General features: G+C 43.1%; 1 protein-coding gene and 1 long non-coding RNA gene across 2 annotated transcripts in view; one reads left to right on the top strand and one right to left on the bottom strand.

Annotated features, from left to right (window-relative positions):
• LOC115184021 (pyruvate carboxylase, mitochondrial-like) overlaps positions 1–10,046 on the top strand; it is a gene marked incomplete at its 3' end in the record, with an annotated part of 126,654 nt that overhangs the window by 66,739 nt on the left and 49,869 nt on the right. The window lies entirely within an intron of this gene.
• Positions 6,403–10,046, bottom strand: part of LOC115184022 (uncharacterized) — a 4,974-nt gene continuing 1,330 nt past the window's right edge. Inside the window, exon 2 of the long non-coding RNA XR_003874164.1 lies at positions 6,403–6,860. This is a non-coding gene — a long non-coding RNA (uncharacterized LOC115184022). The remainder of the gene's footprint in view (positions 6,861–10,046) is intronic.

Genomic DNA, 10,046 nt, shown 5'->3' with positions numbered 1-10,046 from the left:
GTATAGTGATACCACTGTATAATGACCACTGTATATACCAGTATAATGATACCACTGTATAATGATACCACGTATAATGATACCACTGTATACCAGTATAATGATACCACTGTATAAATGATACCCTGAATAATGATACCACTGTTAATGATACCACTGTATATGACCAGTATAAATGATACCACTGTATAATGATACCACTGTATAATGATACCACTGTATAATGTTACCACTGAAATGATACCACTGTATAATGATACCACTGAATAATGATACCACTGAATAATGATACCACTGTATAATGATACCACTGTATAATGATACCACTGTATAATGACCAGTATAATGATACCACTGTAAAATGATACCACTGTATAATGATACCACTGTATAATGATACCACTGTATAATGATACCACTGTATAATGACCAGTATAATGATACCACTGTATAATGATACCACTGTATAATGATACCACTGTATAATGTTACCACTGTATAATGATACCACTGTATAATGATACCACTGAATAATGATACCACTGTATAATGATACCACTGTATAATGATACCACTGAATAATGATACCACTGAATAATGATACCACTGTATAATGATACCACTGTATAATGATACCACTGTATAATGACCAGTATAATGATACCACTGTATAATGATACCACTGTATAATGATACCACTGTAAAATGACCAGTAAAATGATACCACTGTATAATGATACCACTGTATAATGATACCACTGTATAATGACCAGTAAAATGATACCACTGTATAATGATACCACTGTATAATGATACCACTGTATAATGATACCACTGAATAATGATACCACTGTATAATGATACCACTGTATAATGATACCACTGTATAATGACCAGTATAATGATACCACTGTATAATGATACCACTGTATAATGATACCACTGTATAATGATACCACTGTATAATGACCAGTATAATGATACCACTGTATAATGATACCACTGTATAATGATACCACTGTATAATGACCAGTATAATGATACCACTCTATAATGATACCACTGTATAATGACCAGTATAATGATACCACTGTATAATGATACCACGGTATAATGACCAGTATAATGATACCACTGTATAATGATACCACGGTATAATGACCAGTATAATGATACCACTGTATAATGATACCACTGTATAATGATACCACTGTATAATGACCAGTAAAATGATTCCACTGTATAATGATACCACTGAATAATGATACCACTGTATAATGATACCACTGTATAATGACCAGTATAATGATTCCACTGTATAATGATACCACTGTATAATGACCAATATAATGATACCACTGTATAATGATACCACTGAATAATGACCAGTATAATGATACCACTGTATAATGATACCACTGTATAATGACCAGTATAATGATACCACTGTATAATGATACCACTGTATAATGATACCACTGAATAATGACCAGTATAATGATACCACTGTATAATGATACCACTGTATAATGATACCACTTTATAATGATACCACTGAATAATGACCAGTATAATGATACCACTGAATAATGATACCACTGTATAATGATACCACTTTATAATGATACCACTGTATAATGACCAGTATAATGATACCACTGTATATTGATACCACTGTATAATGACCAGTATAATGATACCACTGTATAACGATACCACTGTATAATGATACCACTGAATAATGACCAGTATAATGATACCACTGTATAATGATACCACTGAATAATGATACCACTGTATAATGATACCACTGAATAATGATACCACTGAATAATGACACCACTGTTTAATGATACCACTGTATAATGATACCACTATATAATGATACCACTGAATAATGACCAGTATAATGATACCACTGAATAATGATACCACTGTATAATGATACCACTTTATAATGATACCACTGTATAATGACCAGTATAATGATACCACTGTATATTGATACCACTGTATAATGACCAGTATAATGATACCACTGTATAACGATACCACTGTATAATGATACCACTGAATAATGACCAGTATAATGATACCACTGTATAATGATACCACTGAATAATGATACCACTGTATAATGATACCACTGAATAATGATACCACTGAATAATGATACCACTGAATAATGATACCGCTGAATAATGATACCACTGTATAATGATACCACTGTATAATGATACCACTGTATAATGATACCACTGTATAATGACCAGTATAATGATACCACTGTATAATGATACCACTGTATAATGATACCACTGTATAATGACCAGTATAATGATACCACTGAATAATGATACCACTGTATAATGATACCACTGTATAATGACCAGTATAATGAAACTAACCCTGACCCTGAACCCTAACCCTGACCCTAACCCTAACCCTAACCCTGACCCTGACCCTGACCCTGACCCTAACCCTGACCCTAACCCTGACCCTAACCCTGACCCTAACCCTGACCCTGAACCCTGAACCCTAACCCTGACCCTAACCCTGACCCTAACCCTGACCCTAACCCTAACCCTGACCCTGACCCTGACCCTGACCCTGACCCTAACCCTGACCCTAACCCTAACCCTAACCCTGACCCTAACCCTGACCCTAACCCTAACCCTGACCCTGACCCTGACCCTGACCCTAACCCTGACCCTAACCCTAACCCTGACCCTGACCCTGACCCTGACCCTAACCCTGACCCTGCACTGTTCTGTCTCTCTCTCTCCTTCTTACAACTAATTCCACAAAATATTTGAGTAAAATAAGGAAAGAGTTCTAAGTATTTGTATCCACCAATCCAGTGCCCTGTGGTGTTGATTAGGCTGTATCGGATTGGTTGATTCTCCCAGCAGGAAGCAGACTCGATGACACAGCATGGACTCATGCCTTCGGGGGTAAATACACACGCACACACAAACATACACACACAAAACCTCAACACTTCAGGGCTGTATTCAATGAGCTGTTTACAACGTCGCAGATACAAATGTATTTTCCAGAACAGACGTCGCTTTCTGTAGTGTAGAATTGGTAGGTACGTCAGCTCTATTCGGTCTATATCTATATGAATCTTTCACTTCATTGGCTAATTCACCGCGTGGACTTCCTGGTGTGAGACCCGGTCAAAAGAGCCAACGGCCAATCGGGGCTTAGTACCGAGCGCGGTGAGCCTATTAGCTTGCAGCTGGGCAATAGCAGATGTTGGCAAAGCCAGTGATGCATTCAGACACACACACACATAGACACACACACACAGACACACACACACATAGACAGGTACCTGTCTGTTCTCCTGGTCTCTGTGGGGTGTCAGTGGTAACTGACACATCTTTTGAGCTATGTGTGTGTGTGTGTGTGTGTGTGTGTGTGTGTGTGTGTGTGTGTGTGTGTGTGTGTGTGTGTGTGTGTGTGTGTGTGTGTGTGTGTGTGTGTGTGTGTGTGTGTGTGTGTGTGTGTGTGTGGTGTGTGTGTGCGCAGTATCCTCTGAGATACCTTTTAATTATAGGAAGTACAGACACATTAGAATGAATCTCACACCAACACTCTCTCTCATGCAGAGAGTACATCATCAGTACATCCTCCTGTCATCAGTACATCCTCCTGTCATTCTGTCATCAGTACATCCTCCTGTCATCAGTACATCCTCCTGTCATCAGTACATCCTCCTGTCATCAGTACATCCTCCTGTCATTCTGTCATCAGTACATCCTCCTGTCATCAGTACATCCTCCTGTCATCAGTACATCTCCTGTCATCAGTACATCCTCCTGTCATTTCTGTCATCAGTACATCCTCCTGTCATTCTGTCATCAGTACACCTCCTGTCATCAGAACATCCTCCTGTCATTCTGTCATCAGTACATCCTCCTGTCATCAGTACACCTCCTGTCATTCTGCTCATCAGTACATCCTCCTGTCATTCTGTCCATCAGTACATCCTCCTGTCATCAGTACATCCTCCTGTCATTCTGTCATCAGTACATCCTCCTGTCATTCTGTCATCAGTACATCCTCCTGTCATCAGTACATCCTCCTGTCATCAGTACATCCTCCTGTCATTCTGTCATCAGTACATCCTCCTGTCATCAGTACATCCTCCTGTCATCAGTACATCCTCCTGTCATTCTGTCATCAGTACATCCTCCTGTCATCAGTACATCCTCCTGTCATCAGTACATCCTCCTGTCATCAGTACATCCTCCTGTCATCAGTACATCCTCCTGTCATTCTGTCATCAGTACATCCTCCTGTCATCAGTACATCCTCCTGTCATTCTGTCATCAGTACATCCTCCTGTCATTCTGTCATCAGTACATCCTCCTGTCATTCTGTCATCAGTACATCCTCCTGTCATCAGTACATCCTCCTGTCATTCTGTCATCAGTACATCCTCCTGTCATTCTGTCATCAGTACATCCTCCTGTCATCAGTACATCCTCCTGTCATCAGTACATCCTCCTGTCATTCTGTCATCAGTACATCCTCCTGTCATCAGTACATCCTCCTGTCATTCTGTCATCAGTACATCCTCCTGTCATTCTGTCATCAGTACATCCTCCTGTCATTCTGTCATCAGTACATCCTCCTGTCATTCTGTCATCAGTACATCCGCCTGTCATCAGTACATCCTCCTGTCATTCTGTCATCAGTACATCCTCCTGTCATTCTGTCATCAGTACATCCTCCTGTCATTCTGTCATCAGTACATCCTCCTGTCATCAGTACATCCTCCTGTCATTCTGTCATCAGTACATCCTCCTGTCATTCTGTCATCAGTACATCCGCCTGTCATCAGTACATCCTCCTGTCATTCTGTCATCAGTACATCCTCCTGTCTCTCTCTGTCTCTCTCTCTCTCTGTCTCTCTGTCTCTCTGTCTCTCTCTCTCTCTCTCTCTGTCTCTCTGTCTCTCTGTCTCTCTCTGTCTCTCTCTGTGTCTCTCTCTCTGTCTCTCCTGTCCTCTCTCCTCTCTCTCTGTCTCTCTCTCTGTCTCTCTCTCTCTCTCGTCTCTCTCTCCTGTCTCTCTCTCTGTCTCTCTCTCTGTCTCTCTGTCTCTCTCTGTCTCTCCTCTGTCTCTGTCTCTCTCTGTCTCTCTCTGTCTCTCTCTCTGTCTCTGTCTCTCTCTCTCTCTCTCTCTCTCTCTGTGGTTGTCGTGGTGACAGCTTGATCCTTCACCAGCAACCTGCTGTTCATCGACCACTTAATTACCCATCTTTTCAACCCTCTGTCTCTCTAGTTTCCTTCTGTTCGTTCCATCCCTCCACATCCATAACATGTCTATTCTGACACTCGTTAGTGTCTATCCAGGTAGATGGGTTTTTTCTCTTCTTCATGTTCACTTTTTAATAATAATTATTTTCCTTTTATGTAACGAAAATAATACTGTCACACAAACCACAGAGTGAGCCCTGGCCACGGCCGCAGAACCACAACCTAGGAATGCATGGAGATTTCACATCTGTTCTTGATTTATATCCTTTATTTATATCTGTTGGTTTGTAGCAGATGTGTGTGTGTGTGTGTGTTCTTTGTTCGGCAATGTACTGAAAAGTGAATTGATTAACACACTCACTCACTGATTCTCTATCAAGCCATGCGAATGAGTTCACATTTCTGTGTGTGTGTGTGTGGGGGGGGTGGGCCATCCGTTTTGAGCGCTGAGTGTTTATTCACTGGTGCAGATGATTTGCACATATTTATATGCACGTGTGTGTGTCTCTGTGTGTGTGTGTGCGTGCGTGCGCGTGTGCGTGTGTGTGTGTGTGTGCATTCCCAAGGGCATCGAACAGTCATACATTACCTTTTCTGTCTGTGTCACACCTATCCTCCAGCCAGGTGTGTGTGTGTGTCTGGCGCAGATTCAGCCTCAGGTGTGTATCCTGGTGTGTGTGTTTGTGTGTGTGTGTGTGTGTGTGTACTCCCGGACAGTGTGTGTGTGTGACTCCTTTCCGACACACACACATCAAAGAGGCGGATTTGGGTCGCTGAGTCACACACTCCACAATCCCTTTTATATTTGTTTAGTTCCAGGGAGAGAAAGAGAATTTTCACTCAATCCCATTCACATTATTCCCCAAAGAGAATCTGGAAAATCCAAAAAACACACAAAAATCTGAAGAAATTCAATTTGTTTGCTTCTCCATAATTTTCCATCGCCATTTCCTGTTTGGGAATTCTGGGAATTCTTGTATGAATATATCATAATATTGATATCAAGGAAATGAAGATCGTGAACAGGCAGATCCTCTCCTCCTCTCCCTCTCTCCCCTCCCTCCTCCCCCTCTCTCCCTCTCCTCTGTTCCACCGTAGATTGCTCATATGTCTCTCTCTTTCCTTTAGTCGTTTCCTCCCTCTATCCCTCTGTTATGTCAGCATCCCTCTCTTCAGGGAATCATTCCACACGTCCCGCATCACAAATATTATTCCGAGCATCGTGGGAGTATAACAGAATACGTTCTTTCTTTCCCAAAGATTCCCCGTCCCCTTGGTGGGTCAAACAACCCGGTTAAGATTCCCCGTCCCCTTGGTGGGTCAAACAACCCAGTTAAGATTCCCCGTCCCCTTGGTGGGTCAAACAACCCGGTTAAGATTCCCCGTCCCCTTGGTGGGTCAAACAACCCGGTTAAGATTCCCTGTCCCCTTGGTGGGTCAAACAACCCGGTTAAGATTCCCTGTCCCCTTGGTGGGTCAAACAACCCAAGTCAAGGGCTGAACAATAAGGAACGTTAATGGAGGTGTTGAGGGACAACGGGATGATGGACGAGTGGGGGGTTGTCCTTGTTGTTGTTGATGTTGTTCACCTGTAATAGAGCAGAAAAAACATACAGTTATCTGTGTGTGTGTGTGTGTGTGTGTGTGTATGTGTGTGTGTGTACACAGACAGTCTGAAAGCTCATAAACACACAGCGCCAGACAACCAATCTGGAATTATACCCTCTCAATCTCTATACCCCATCTCTCCATCTCTCAGACCAATCTCTCATCTCTATACCCCATCTCTCCATCTCTCAGACCCATCTCTCCATCTCTCAGACCCATCTCTCCATCTCTCAGACCCATCTCTCCATCTCTCAGACCCATCTCTCCATGGGGTTGCCCCATCTCTCTCTCTATGCCCCTTCTCTCCATCTCTATGCCCCCTCTCTCCATCTCTCTGCCCCATCTCTCCATCTCTCTGCCCCATCTCTCCATCTCTCTGCCCCATCTCTCCATCTCTATGCCCCGTCTCTCCAACTCTGTGCCCCGTCTCTCCATCTCTATGCCCTGTCTCTCCATCTCTATGCCCCATCTTTTTATCTCTATGCCCCATCTCTCCATCTGTCCCTTCTCTCCATCTCTATGCTTGTCTCTCCATCTCTATGCCCCATCTCTCCATCTCTATGCCCCATCTCTCCACCTCTATGCCCCATATCTCCACCTCTATGCCCCATATCTCCACCTCTATGCCCCATATCTCATATCTCCATCTCTCGGCCCCATCTCTCCATCTCTCTGCCCCATCTCTTTCTCTCTCTCTCTCCCTTTCTCTCTCTCTCTCTGTCTCTCTCTTTCTCTCTCTCTCTCTCCCTTTCTCTCTCTCTCTGTCTCTCTCTGTCTCTCTCTTTCTCTCTATCTCTCTCTCTCTCTGTTTCTGTCTCTCTCTTGCTCACTCTCTCTCTCTCTCTATCTCTTTCTCTCCCTGTCTTTCTCTCTCTCTGTATCTCTCTCAATTTAATTAACGGGGCTTTATTGGCATGGATAATAACAATCAAAATGAACAGTAAACATTACACTCCAAAATGTTCCAAAAGAATAAAGACATTTCAAATGTCATATTATGTCTATCTACAGTTTTGTAAAGATGTACAAATGGTTCAAGTAAATAAATAAACATAAATATGGGTTGTATTTACAATGGTGTTTGTTCTTCACTGGTTGCCCTTTTCTTGTGGCAACAGGTCACAAATCTTGCTGCTGTGATGTAACACTGTGGTATTTCACCCAGTAAATATGTGAGTTTATCAAAATTGGGTTTGTTTTGGAATTCTTTGTGGATCTGTGTAATCTGAGGGAAATATGTGTCTCTAATATGGTCATACATTTGGCAGGAGGTTAGGAAGTGCAGCTCAGTTTCCACCTCATTTTGTAGGCAGTGTGCACATAGCCTGTCTTCTCTTAAGAGCCAGGTCTGCCTACAGCGACCTTTCTCAATAGCAAGGCTATGCTCACTGAGTCTGTACATAGTCAAAGCTTTCCTTAAGTCTGGGTCAGTCACAGTGGTCAGGTATTCTGCCACTGTGTACTCTCTGTTTAGGGCCTAATAGCATTCTAGTTTACTATGTTTTTTTGTAAAATCTTTCCAATGTCTCATTTCTCATGATTTGGTTGGTTCTAATTCTTGGTTCTAATTGTGTTGCTGTCCTGGGGCTCTGTGGGGTCTGTTTGTGTTTGTGAACAGAGCCCCAGGACCAGCTTGCTTAGGGGACTCTTCTCCAGGTTCATCTCTCTGTAGGTGATGACTCTGTGGGGTCTGTTTGTGTTTGTGAACAGAGCCCCAGTACCAGCTTGCTTAGGGGACTCTTCTCCAGGTTTATCTCTCTGTAGGTGATGGCTTTGTTATGGAAGGTTTGGGAATCACTTCCTTTTAGGTGGTTGTTGAATTTAACGACTCTTTTCTGGATTTTGATATTTAGCGGGTATCGGCCTAATTCTGCTAATCGGCCAAATTCTCTCTCTCTCTCTCTCTCTCTCTCTCTCTCTCTCTCTCTCTCTCTGTTTTCTCTCTCATTAGCACATTATTTAATAACGTCTGGCCCAGGTGATATCTAAGACTGTCTGGCCCAGGTGATATTTCAGAGCGGCTGGCCCAGGTGATATTTCAGAGCGTCTGGCCCAGTGCTCCAGCTGTATTGAGAGATGTGGAGGGTCAACACCTAGTTGGGGCTAATTAAGAGCGGCTGGCCCAGTGCTCCAGCTGTATTGAGAGATGTGGAGGGTCAACACCTAGTTGGTGCTCCCTATTGTATTTCGAGAAAAACATTCCTTTATCTGATCTTCCCTGTTTTTGTTTTAGCTCCACCATTTTGGTTTGCTTCCTGTCTTTAGGTTTGGTGTGGGTTTTTCTTTTGTTTGCCTCTTCTTGGGCAAATTTAGTGGGTCTAATGGGGGGTGTCTTTAAGGTCCCAGTTCTTGATGCTCGTCAACTTTCAGTTCACCCCCATGAGTGTCTTTGAGAACCCCTCCTAAAACCCCACCTGTTTTTTTGGGTTGTTGGTCAGTGACTCTGTTAGTTCCCCTTCTGTTTGAGCGACAATATTTGTTTTTCTTGCCGGGGAACGTAACAATCTCTTCTCTCTCTCTAACCCCTCCCTCCCCTCCCTTCCTGCACTCGATCTCCCTCTCTCTCTCCTCTCTCTCGCTCCTTCTCTCGCTCCTTCTCTCTCTCTCCTGCTCTCTCGCTCCTTCTCTCTCTCCTCTCTCTCGCTCCTTCTCTCGCTCCTCTCTCTCTCTCCTGCTCTCTCTCTCCTCTCTCTCTCCCCTCTCTCGCTCCTTCTCTCTCTCCCCTCTCTCCCTCTCGCTCTTCATCAGTGTATCCATCATTCTGTCTGTCTGGTTTGCTATTCTCCTGTCTATTCACCTTTCACTCAAACACACACACACACACACACACACACACACACACACACACACTTGTCCATGCAATTACATCATGCCCTCCTTAACACGTCTCTATAGACCTACTGTAGAGACACATACATGTACACTGTTAATCGTGACAGGTCGACCTTGTTCCAAAAATAAAATATTGATCATGGCTAAATGTCAAATGGACCCTAAACATCCCACAAGGCCCCACATCACTATTTAGTGCACTCCTTTTGACCAGGGATTTGGTTAAAAGTAGTATAATAGGGAATAGGGTGCCATTTGGGACTCAGATTTAAGTACCGCCCACCTGCCTGTACCAGCTGTCAATCAAAGGGCTCTTAAGCAGACACCTCTACCAA

This window comes from Salmo trutta, unplaced genomic scaffold (genome assembly GCF_901001165.1).
Source record: "Salmo trutta unplaced genomic scaffold, fSalTru1.1, whole genome shotgun sequence".
Lineage (NCBI taxonomy): Eukaryota > Metazoa > Chordata > Actinopteri > Salmoniformes > Salmonidae > Salmo > Salmo trutta.
This window is presented reverse-complemented; position numbering and strand designations above follow the sequence as displayed.